The 12,111-nt window shown below is 38.6% G+C and overlaps 1 pseudogene; it reads left to right on the top strand.

The window, feature by feature from the left end:
• The first annotated feature begins 2,962 nt into the window (after positions 1-2,962).
• On the top strand, positions 2,963-4,440 carry LOC135713627 (putative nuclease HARBI1; annotated as a pseudogene).
• Positions 4,441-12,111: the final 7,671 nt, after the last annotated feature.

Raw genomic sequence — 12,111 nt, 5'->3', positions numbered from 1 at the left:
GATGTCCGTCGGTAGTTGGCACTAGATTGCGGAACAGAGACCGACGTTAAATAAAGGGAAGAAGAAGGTTGTAAGGTATGCGTTTGACACATAAAACATGGCAATTGTCACGAAAATTTAGTTTTTCAGCCCACAGTTGCAAATCGCCTGCTAAACCAAGTATTGCTTCGGGAACTTTGACAACTTTTTCTGCTTATACTTATCTTGAACCATTCCTTTTCCGGTAGCCGTGTAAAACTCTTGACCTGGAAGCTGCTTGAAGTTCGCCTTGATGTATGTTTCATTGTCCATCATGACGCAATCAAACTTCTGACGCAATCAATTTGCATGGGAATAATTTTTGATTTTGCTTATGCGCGAGCAAAATTTTGATACGCTGTTCCTCATGCTTCGACGCCATTTTAACAACTGAATGGAAAATGACAAAAACCAAATAGAGGCAACATTCCGAACGCACAGACCTACAAAATGAGGGGTGTTTTTAAAATGCACGATTAAACACAAATACCCTAAATTTAAGTCGATCAATTTTTTATCGTTCCACCCTTTACAATAACAAAATATCATGATAACATCTAATGTTTTCATAACTCCGAAAATTATGTTTTACAACGAATTGAGTGGAAGCAACCCTGGTACCCGGAAATGTTTTCCAATCTCCTGCGCTTGAATGAGTTTTGATACTCAACATCATACCAATTCTGTTCGCTGTGGCAGCAATAAATACGTCGGAAATAAACGAATTTTTGCACATTTATTTAGACTGCACTTCAGCAATGCCATTCAAGTAATTTATATGCAACATTTTTATGCATTCAACAAACAGCATATATTGTTATTCCGTTCGGAATACACCGCTAGCCGGTCTGCATTCTTTCGATGGAACCAGGTCAGTCATAAAAATAGTCTTCCCATCGAGCTTTAATAAATCATCGTCTAAAAAGGATCTGCTTTTATCATCCGCTGCTGGCTGTGTGGTTGCCATGCAACGAAACTCGGTCTACGTCTACCGTTTCAAAACAGATATTATCCAAAAACAAACTTCTCTCGTACCTCGTCGTAGGCAACGTGGCATATCGCTCTTGAGTTAGAGACACACTTTGTTGGCCCGTTCTCCCGCTTGGCACTCTCTGGAGGGTTGTCAGATTTTATGGCACATTTGGGATGTGGCATCAGTTCTGAACTTGTCGAAAGTTGCCCGCCGAGTCGTCCCGGAATGAAATGAATAATCGTCACCCGATCGAAGAGGGCCGCCCGGCCAGATGAGGGTGAAACGATGGCAACGGAGAATAAGATGCGGTCGAGGCGTTGAAGAGCAAGAACATAGTTTTGATGAATCTCGCGATGATACATCATCAAAATAACTGAATTGTATGAGTGTAGGTACAGTCAACTTTCGCTCGTTGGGCTAAGTCCGTAGCCCACTTAGTGAAAGACTTTCGTTAGTTGGGCTAAGCTGTCAAGCTGAAAATTTGTTAAGGGATACACCGATTGTTTATTATTATCACAATCCTTTATCAACTTTCCAAATTAATCATGCACGAACCCCTCGAAAATGAATCAGCACTGTCAAAAATTACGCGTTTGGCTTCGATTTAGGTTGGCTACAGCCCAACTAACGGGAGCCCAACTAGCGGGAGCCCAACTAAAACGTAGCCCACTTAAACATAGTCCAACGAGCGAAATTTGACTGTACACCACTTAGTGACTGCTAAGCGTAATCATGAATCTATTACCGTGTGCCTTAACAAAAATAAAAAAAAACCTTAAAAATAAGTATATGGGTTCATTGGACTGTAGATGATCAGGAACGATTTTGTTTACTCAAAACTCAACCCAACCTGACGAGTTCGGGTCGGGTACGGGTATTCTGAAAACTAAATTTTCGGGTTCTGATTGGGTACGGGTGACTGTAACGTATCTTGATGGCGATATGTTTTGCAAATACACCGCCGTGTTCAATGCTTCCACCCAATAAACACTGATGCAATCCAGAATCAAACAGCAGGCACCTACCCATTTCGATGAGATAACGGTTTTGCTGCGGACTGTACGCCACCTGCCTTGATGCCTTCTTGACGGTAGAACGAACGCAGTTTCTCGCTGCTATATTCTCCTCCTTGATCGGACCGCACGACAATAGTCACCTCACTGTCACGTGACTTTTCTCACTCGATTCCGACAGTCGACTCGAGTGACGGGAGAGGTTCATTTCACGGTGAGCGGCAAAGTGACCCGGGGTTCATTCGACGAACTGTCAGTTTACCTTGTTGATTGCAAAGGGCGTAAGCACCTTTTGATAATTCATTACTAATTAGATTTACAACTATGAATATTAATTACTACCTCGACTACTACAAGCGATTTTTAACATGTTAAGCCCGGAAATAAAGCTGACTAAATTTTATTTATTTTTTATCAACAGTTTATAGCTTAAATTATCCGAGGGGGGCGACACATCTAAATCGTAAGTTTAGATGCTCAACAAATCTCACACTAGCGAATCAATCTTCGAAAAATATTCTTTCATTTGTCGCATCTACTTGCATCGTGCATCATCTTTTTGCAGGAAATCTTCAGAATCGTCATCAATCTTCTTACTATCTACTCAGCGTGCGTGCAGCTAGCCACAGCAAAACACAATCTTTTTTGCATCGTAGATAGAGTCGTCCCCCTCGAAATTATCTCTTGCCATGGCGTTAAGTGTGAACGAAATAAATGTAAAATATATTGACTAGCATAGGCCCATAATTTTTATATTGTTTGCGTTTTTCAAAAGAAGATTATTAAAAGTATTTTACGATAACAGCTTTATTTTTTGCTTATTTCACCGGCACATCAATCTAATTCTCATTTTGCAATTACTTTCGAACACTGCTTTGACCAAGGAATCCATTAAGGTAAGATACATGTATATTTATGAGTGATTTGAGCTGCAAATGTTTGTGATTCGTTCTAGACTATGAGCAGCTTTGCGTTTTGGTTGGACGATGACGATATTTACGAAGAGGATGCATCAGTCGTACGTCTGGAACGCCGGATGATCAGAGATCGTTCGAATCTCCTGTAGATGCCTGCTCATATGTAAATTAATTGTTATTGAGCTGTTCATATCGAACATTTTAATGATTTTTTTCTGTAGGTTTGTAAGGTATTTTCGAGTGTCGAAGGACTTGTTTTGCCACCTTCTGAATATCGTTGAAGTTCAACTTGGAGCGACTATACACAGCAAAAAAAAATGTAATATCGATCAACGTAATTCAAGCTGATGTATGAAATAATGATGTAATGGCAAAAAGCAGATACAATATTACATCAATGGACGTAATTTTGTTTGCAAAATCGATGTACATCGTACAACGTAATATTACATAACCGTCGGAATGATCTCTGTGCAGCTGTTTGGATGTAATATTCAACAACTTTTTTTCTGTGTAGGATCAACAACTGTTCTTCCGGTTATCAAGCTCGCTGCCACCATAAGGTTCCTGGCTGAAGGAAGCTATCAAAAGGGTGTCGGAAACGATCTTTTTGTGGGTATTGCACAACCTACCATTTCTAAGGCACTGACACAAGTGATTGAGATAATGGAGACTTACGTATGCCCAGATGCAATTAAGTTTCCTACAGAGGAAGCAGAGAAAAATGCAATAAAATTGGGATTTTATCAGAAGTCCGGATTTCCTGGCGTCATTGGGTGCGTGGATGGGACGCATATTAAGATTTTCCCTCCACCATCTGATATTGAGCACTTATATTATAACCAAAAGAGGTATCACAGCCTCAATGCATTGATTGTAAGCATGATTACTAGCAAAACTTGTCTTGTATTAAAGTTTGTTGTTCAGGTTTGTAATCATCAGCTAACTATCCGGGATCTAGCCATGATTCATTTATTTGGAATGCAAGTCCGTTAAATGAGCACTTAAAAACTAATTATCAACGTGGGGAACGGAACACTTGGCTTCTAGGTAGGTTTATTATGCAGTGTATAAATAACTATCTGTAATATGTTATTCTAATATTGTTGGTGATGCCGGGTATCCTTCTACTTCTCAAAATAAAATAAAGTTTAATGAAATACTATCGAACACCAGAATAACCGTAGAGAGGTCAATTGGAGTGCTCAAAAATGTGGTTCGGTGCGTATTAGGTGCAAGACAATTGCACTATAAACCACAGAAGGCGGCAGTCTGTTGTGCGCTCCACAACTTGCGTATAAAATTTAACATGCCTCTTAAGATCGAAGAATTGTTTGAACCAGAAAATAATGCAGAAGATTTCAACGTAAATGATGATGATGATGATGATGATGATGATGATGATGATGATGATGATGATGATGATGATGATGATGATGATGATGATGATGATGATGATGATGATGATGATGATGATGCCAATGGAATAAGGGAAGAAATAATGTTTTCTGTTCTATGACAAAACTTGCAATAAATCATGAAATTCACAATTCTAATGCTCACCTTGATTACTCTCAAATACAAATAAGAAAAAATCCATTACTACAACAATGTTAACAAACACATTTTTATACACTTTAAGTGCAGATTGGAGATTTTTGGGTAAGTTATTTTTTTTTAATTCCCGTATTACCACTTTCTCCGGAAATTTTAAAAAAAATTGGTGAGTGGATTTCTGGGTGATAGTCAGTAAGGTCCATGAATGGTTTTGTAAATATATCGCGAATAGGTTACCTGTGAATTAATGATTACTAATTCGCGATATATTCCACGTAAAGTTGACTGACAATACAAAACCATCCATGGACCTTACTGACTATCACAACCATTACCATTAAAGTTCTCAAACCATAAGTAAAAGGTTCAAATATAGTTTTCTTTTCGAAAATGTATGGAGAAAACAAGAATTTTGAATGGTAATGGTTCTTAACAACCCATTATTTGTAAGGTTCACTTTCAAAAAACATTATTACATATGGTTAAAAATTTATCACACAAACGTCCATGTGAAGTTCCATAACAATTTTAGTTTAAGTTTAGCAAGGATTATAAACAATTTTCAACCATTTTCGGTAAGGTCAAGTTATGGTTCGCGTTTATGCGGGAATACCGGAGTAAATAATAAAATTATTGAGGGGAATTCTAAAATGAACTCTCAAGCTAAAGATAACCAGATCAAATCTCCTCGGACATGTCACGAATGACCTAAAACGAAATAAACTGAAAACTACCTAAGGTACACCCGAAACATGTCATGGGAACTGGAAAGTCATTCAAAATCCAAAATCGATGAATATGGAGTTCTTCAGTATATTTAGGCATCTAGGTTGATAGTATGAGAATTATTAAAAGAAATAATAGACATTAACTGTCGTTTTTCAAAGAAAAAAAAACATATTTTTGCAGTTTTGATTTTGAAAAATTTACTTATTGGACGCTTCCATCAAATCCAGCTTTCGTTTCTTATACTCAAGAGTAGCGAGGTGGTATTCTAACTTTTGCTGTTTTCTTGTCTCTTCTCTAAGGAGATATTCCTTCTTTTACCGAAACTTATCTTCTTCCAGATGAAACTGCTTGGCACATTGCTCCGAATTAGCAGTAATCTGCTTTAGGTATTCGGTCTGCTGTTGAAGTAACTCCGTTGATTCGATAAGCTTCCTCTTTTTGAAGTTGTTTCGAGGTGAGATCCGTGGAGTGCTGGTGCCCGCTGGATGAACTTTCTCGATATTTTCAATATCATCTTCGATAAGCGCAGCATGCTCCAAATTTGTTCTCGATTAATTTTTCTTTTGGTTTTCAATTTAAAATCCGCCCAGACCTGTAATAATAAACAATACAGATTAACGGTGGAAAATAAATTGAAATTTGCGTTCATACTTTCTGCTATTCCGAAGGATTTCTGGATGGTGGCCCAAGACTGTTAAGTGCGGCTGTAGTGTCCACCCACGTTGATGTAAAAATCGGCTTTGAAATAGTTGATGCCTCAGCAAATTTGAGGCCCTTTCCTCCATCCGGCGCACCAATTCCTCGAACTGCTTCCGGTTCGTCACGCATAGCCTAAAGATGCAATAAAGAATATTAAAAAAAAAAAAACCTTAAATGACATCTAAAAATGAAAAACACGAGTCGTTGCCATGGCGACTGTTTGTTGACACTGCATCACCCGGCAACCGTTGATGTCGAAAATAATAGTTGCGTGATATTGCGCTAGCGACGGAACAGACATATAGCGCTTTGCTCAGCTTCATCTCGGTTTGCTTACTCTTGTCATCGTAGCACTGGATCACTCCGGGACCTTCTCCTTTGACGATTGCTCGCTTCCCGTCAGCAAGTGTAACGTGTTTCACGTCGCTTTCGTGCAGCTCCGAGGTATGATTGCTCGCACCCGAGTCCACAATCCAAGGCTTGTCTTCATCTCCATTTTCATCCTCGCGTCTTCCGGCCAGAAACGCAAACGATACGAAATTTCTATCGTTTTTCGGTGAAGGCTTTCACTGCTCTCCTGGCTTCGTTTCCTTCTCGGTGTCCCGGATGAATTGTTGACACTCCCTCTGCATGTGGCCTGCCTTTTTGCAATAGTGGCAAACCAGCGTTGTTTTCTTCTTCCTGTTGCCCTGTCCAACCTTGATCGCCAAATTCGTCCCGGAGCCTTACCGTTTCGCAGTTTTATCCAGGAGTTTCCGCTTGACAAGTTCCAGAGTCAGGTCCTCGTCCGAGCAGCTCTCCAAAGCGGTAGTCAGGGTGTCGAACGTGCTTGGCAGGCTTCTCAGGGTCATGGCGACCATGAGGTTTTCCTCCAATTGCTGAACAGTTCCTCCATAGCGAAAACGTGTTCGGCCATGTCCTCTCCTTCCGTATAATGCTTGTCGCAGATTCACTGCAGCTACGAGACCTTTGACGCGAGGCTCACCTTCTGATGATGGTTCTGGAGTGACATCCATGCTTCCTTCGCTGTCTTCGACAAAAGGATCAACGCGTGCTGGTTGTCCTCGATGAGCGCCCTGGTGTTGGCATCTCCAGCGTTCCAGACGGCAACTGCTTCAGCCTCCGGTTTTTCACCTCGTACCACGTAACGCCACAGGTCTTCCCGAACCAAGAGAAGTTCCAGCTTAAAGCGCCAGCTTGAATAGTTGGAATTGTTCAGCTTTTGCAGATTGAATCGGCTTCCGTCCATTCCTCAAGAAGTTTCAGCTTGTGTAAAATTATTCGCGCAGGCCCATAACCTGTTGTAAGCCTCAAATAAGAGAAAACCCAACTGGTTTGATGGAGTAATGGACGACGACTAAAAATAATTAGCCGGCGCCAGTGGTGCAGTGGTAAGCGTGACTGCTTTCTCACCCAAATGGGTCTGGGTTCAATCCCAGTCGAGGTCGGTGGGATTTTTCTGATGCATAAAAATCTCTGGTCACGTCGTAAAACGGAAGTAAAGCCGTTGGTCCCGGCCTATGATGTGTGTTGTAGAATGGGTGCGATATCCTACGCGGGTGTGGAAGCTGCCTTCCTGCACTTTCGATTGCCGTCAATGGATGGCAATCGATGTCCGTCGGTGATTGGCAGTAGATTGCGGAACTGAGACCGACGTTAAATAAAGGAATGACTAAAGATAATTTATTTCTGGTGATTATAATGCTTGCTCTGATTGAATGGATACTTCAAGACCAACAATTGAAATGGCCTTAACTCCATTTTGTAAACAAACCTTGTAAGGCCATTTTCTCGCGAACCAAAGTCCGCAAAGGCAATCCAACATAATGAACAGGTAGGAGAAATTCTCCTCTACTCGATTGTGGTTTAGGTTTGCAAATGTAGGTTTCGGTTCGCGAGAAAATGAGCTTACAAGGTTTGTTTACAAAATGGAGTTAAGGCAATTTCAATTGTTGGTCTTGACTTGTTCTAGGTTGCTTCGTTGTATGCAGTTTTTGAATCTGCACTTAACCAGGGGTTGAAACAGTCGACGTTTTTTACTACACTCGCTTCGTTGTCGTGCGCGACAGTCTGTTTATATTCGAACACTCATGCTCTACCGTCGTCTCTCTCACACAACACGAGCGGTAAAATAACATTCGAGCTAAAAGAAAATTATCAAAATAGCTATCATATGACATGTGTGATTTCATTGTAATTCCTCAATTTGGTGTAAATCAAACCATTTCTGATCAGCAATATTATTACTAGGACATCACTGCCTGCTATTTTCAGAATTCACACAAGCACACCATCAGCAGCTCTTATTATGATAAAAACTAAAGTACATACATTCGTGACGGTCTTCGGCGACAGTGTCGTATGACAGAACCTGTCATATGACATTTTAGTTTGGTACTGTACTATGAAAGCTTGTTTTGCAAGTGTCGGAGGCAAAGGCAGTCAATTATCACAGAAAATGTGTCGACTACGGTGACCGCTTACAAGACTGCACTTAACATGATCAACTTCACCCCAGAATTTAAAATTTGCATTTTTAATCTAATTTAAATTCGAAAAAATAAACCAAACATGCAATTTAAAAACTAAATGAGTATATGAGAAAGGCATTTGCTAGTACAGATTTGAAAGCTATTTGTTTGGGTGCCAATCATAAGGTTTAAAAAATATTCAGGTTTATCGGTAAAAATGGTTTAACTTGTCCCCGTTTTACGGACCTGACTTATACTGTTTATACGTGGTATCCGTGGGATCGCATATCTCGTCTAAATTGACATATCATAAGGAACGTAAAATTAAAGGAGGTATACGATCCCGCGAATACAACATATATTCGATATGTGGGCAGTAGACTGATGCAAAATTTGAAATTGTTACACCACAGTGCTCAAACGGTTCCAAATTGTGCCCTGATTAGCCTCCCAAAATTTTAACTCATTTAGTGAGAAACTGACTTGGCACAAACCATTTGAAGTTTATATGGGAATTACTATGGAGAAACCATAATTTCGGTTCATATTTATCTCAAAATTCACTAGTTCACTCTACTTTAAAAAATAATAGCTGCGCTTGTTGAAAATTTCCTCTGCTACAACTTTGTTGTAGACCAATTTTCGGTCAAATGTAAGGAACAAAAATTATTAATGATTCAAGTCACTGATGTCCTATGATTATGCTCAATCAACTGTTCAGCAGGCAACATTGGTGTTTATGGCGCGTAGAATAGAGGACACAAATCATGGCTACTATGTCACACTGCAGAATACAGTGTTGCCTTCAATACAGTTGCTTAATCTTGCCATAAGATTATCAATCTCTTTAGTTTGACGCTTGGCTGAAAAACGATTTTCTGCAAAGTTGTAGCTGATAAAAATTCCCATAAGAATAGCAATTGAATTTGTTAACAGTACAATATTTAAAAAGGCTAGAAGACAATAAACCAAAAGTTTGGTTTTCCTATAGTAAATTCCATATAAACTTCAAATGGTTTGTGCCAAATCAGCTTCTTATCAAATGAGTTTAAACTTTCGGAGGCTAATCAGGGTCCAATTTAGAACAGTTTGAGCACTGTGGAGCGAAAATTTCAAATTTTGCATCAGTCTAGTGAGCAGTTTGACAGTCTTTCACAAATGAGCTAACGAAGCGTTTCGATCCTGATTCAGAATCTGCCTCAGGGAAAGAAAAAATTTCGTTGCGTTTTTGTTTAGCTTGTGTTTTATAATAGAACGCTGGCATTGATGTATTTCGATGTTTTAGTTGTAATTTTGATAGCATTTAATGTTCGTAACACAACTTTTAATTGATTTTCTTATAGACGCTGGTATCAAGGCCCACGCAGATTGCATCCGTTGGTGATCCGTTGCGGCAAATCTGACAGACAATAGATTTGGATGTCACGTATCACCAATGGATGAAATCTGCGTGGGCCTTGATTCTTAAGATTGCTGTACAGTATTAAATATTCAAACCAACATTTACATGCATGGATGTTAAGGACCTTAACACAAATATTCGTATCTTCAGGGCTGGTAGTGCTGATGCGATATAGTAGTAGTGACTTTAGTGACTAAAATTACGGAAATAGTGGCCAAACAGTGACTTTTAAATACTCAATAAGTAACCATTTATATGGTAACTTAGAAATTCAAATACGGTTTGATATTGAAATAAACATTTTATGTCATGGAACTTAAAATCAAATTTCATAAGTTCCTCTAATTTAATCGAATCTCATAACGGAATCCTGTGAAGAGCATTTGAAGTGATTCGTATAATTTACTTTTGCTTACGGTATACATGATGACTAGCAAATAGTTATTTCCATTTTTTTATGATCTTGGATTTGATTCTGCGTTCGAAAGCTTTAAAATTTGGATATATCTAGGTAGAAAACTTTGATAATTAGCTAAGAACTTTTCACAGAATTTCTTCAGAATGATCACAAGAACTTTTTTAGAATAATTCCCATTCTCTTAAGGGGAGGTTTACTTGGATTTTTTCAACAAAAACTTTAAACGCGTTTTTCACGAAACCATATTTTTTATAACAACTTAGAGCATAGGGCTTGAACAAATGATCCGATTTACAATCGGAAAATTGCGCTTTGAAGGATACTATTTTTTGTATGGCTTATACCTAAAATGAAAAAAAATTGTTAGTTACTATTTTTTAAGCAAGGTCAAAGTGAGAAAAAAAGGGGTAAAAAAAGCACTAAATTTTCAAATGTCCATAATTTGGTCAATTTTTGTCGGATTTCGTTCTAGTTAGGTATAAGCCATAGGGAATATTATCAACTTTAACCACAATAAAAAAATTTCATTTCAGTTCACCACCAGAGGGTGTGCACTCGAAGTTCTGTACAAAACCTGACTGACACTCCTCCACGCGAGCCGCCATTTTGAGCCGCCATTTTGTTTTTTTACCTTCAAAAAATTTCCAAGTATTCAGGAATAGTGGACAAATATAATTATCGAAACCGGAAGTTCGTATGTCTTTTCATTCTCCTGAAAAAAATTCCGAAGTTCAACTGTTTTTCAGCCAAATCCAAGTAAACCTCCCCTTAAGCTTTGAGGCATATAAGCTTTTACAAAAATAATATTGCATACTTGAAATTCTCTGCAGAACAATCAACAAAACTCTTGGAAATAGATTATTTTGATAGTTGGAAATGCTTAACATCAAATATCAGAATAAAAGTGGACATTTTATACGACAGATGCGGAGATGAAAGTAAAGAGTTGATAGTTCCGTTATAATACAGCAGTGTGAAATTTGTATATAGAAAGTAGAAAGTGGACAAAGGACTATTTTGAAGGAGGTACGACTGGGTTGAGCATCTCCTTTACCAAGCTTATCTGTTAATTAGGGATGGTGAGGGGTGTTTCCCCCTGCCACTGGTAAAAGGAATGATCGCCGATTTGCTCATGTACCTCCGATGTGCGGAAACAGCTCTATCAATTGTTTCACATGCAAGTTTCCATCTGACGTAAACAACTACCCGATTCGTACCTTCCTTTCTACTTTGTATATACAATTTTCACACTGCCGTACTATAACGGAACTATCAACTCTATAATTTAATCTCCTCATTGTAGAGTTGATAACCACTTGATAGTGACTTGGATACACCCCTGTTTACTATACTAGTGTGAGTGTTCTATGATTGCGGATGAAGAATGGAACAGTGGTGATGGGAGTTCAGTTGAGAAGTAAACGTGTGACAGGGCGAACTGTTTCTATGGCGATATGATTCTACACTCATCTATCGTATAACATCTCTACTTTAAGTCCGATATTTGACGTTAAGCATCTCCGATTATGTAAATCGTTAAATTCACGCATGAAGTAAAAACACATGATTAGTTAAAGTAGATTATTGTCGATTTTTTATTGATTCATCTAGGAACTTCCTGAAGGCTCCTTCCATAAATCCATTTTCAATTTATTCGAATTATCCTTAGAATTTCCATGCAATTAACCTCAGAAATTTCTGCTGAGAATAATCTTGGACTCCTTCCCTGCATTTAATTGGACATTCAATTCGTATTATCCTTAGAATTCCCATAGTATTTCCTCGGAATTCTCAAAACAAAAATCCATCACAGAATAACTTTGAAACTCTTCTCAGAATTCCTTTGAGATTGAACCCTCAAAATTCAATTCTATTGGCATTCTTCTCGGAATTTATTTCGAAATCTATAGAATT

This window comes from Ochlerotatus camptorhynchus, unplaced genomic scaffold, assembly GCF_037179485.1.
Source record: "Ochlerotatus camptorhynchus isolate MF236.1 unplaced genomic scaffold, CSIRO-AGI_Acam_v1.1 ptg000574l, whole genome shotgun sequence".
Lineage (NCBI taxonomy): Eukaryota > Metazoa > Arthropoda > Insecta > Diptera > Culicidae > Ochlerotatus > Ochlerotatus camptorhynchus.
Note: the sequence above shows the minus strand (reverse complement) of the source record. Positions and strands in the feature narration are given on the sequence as shown.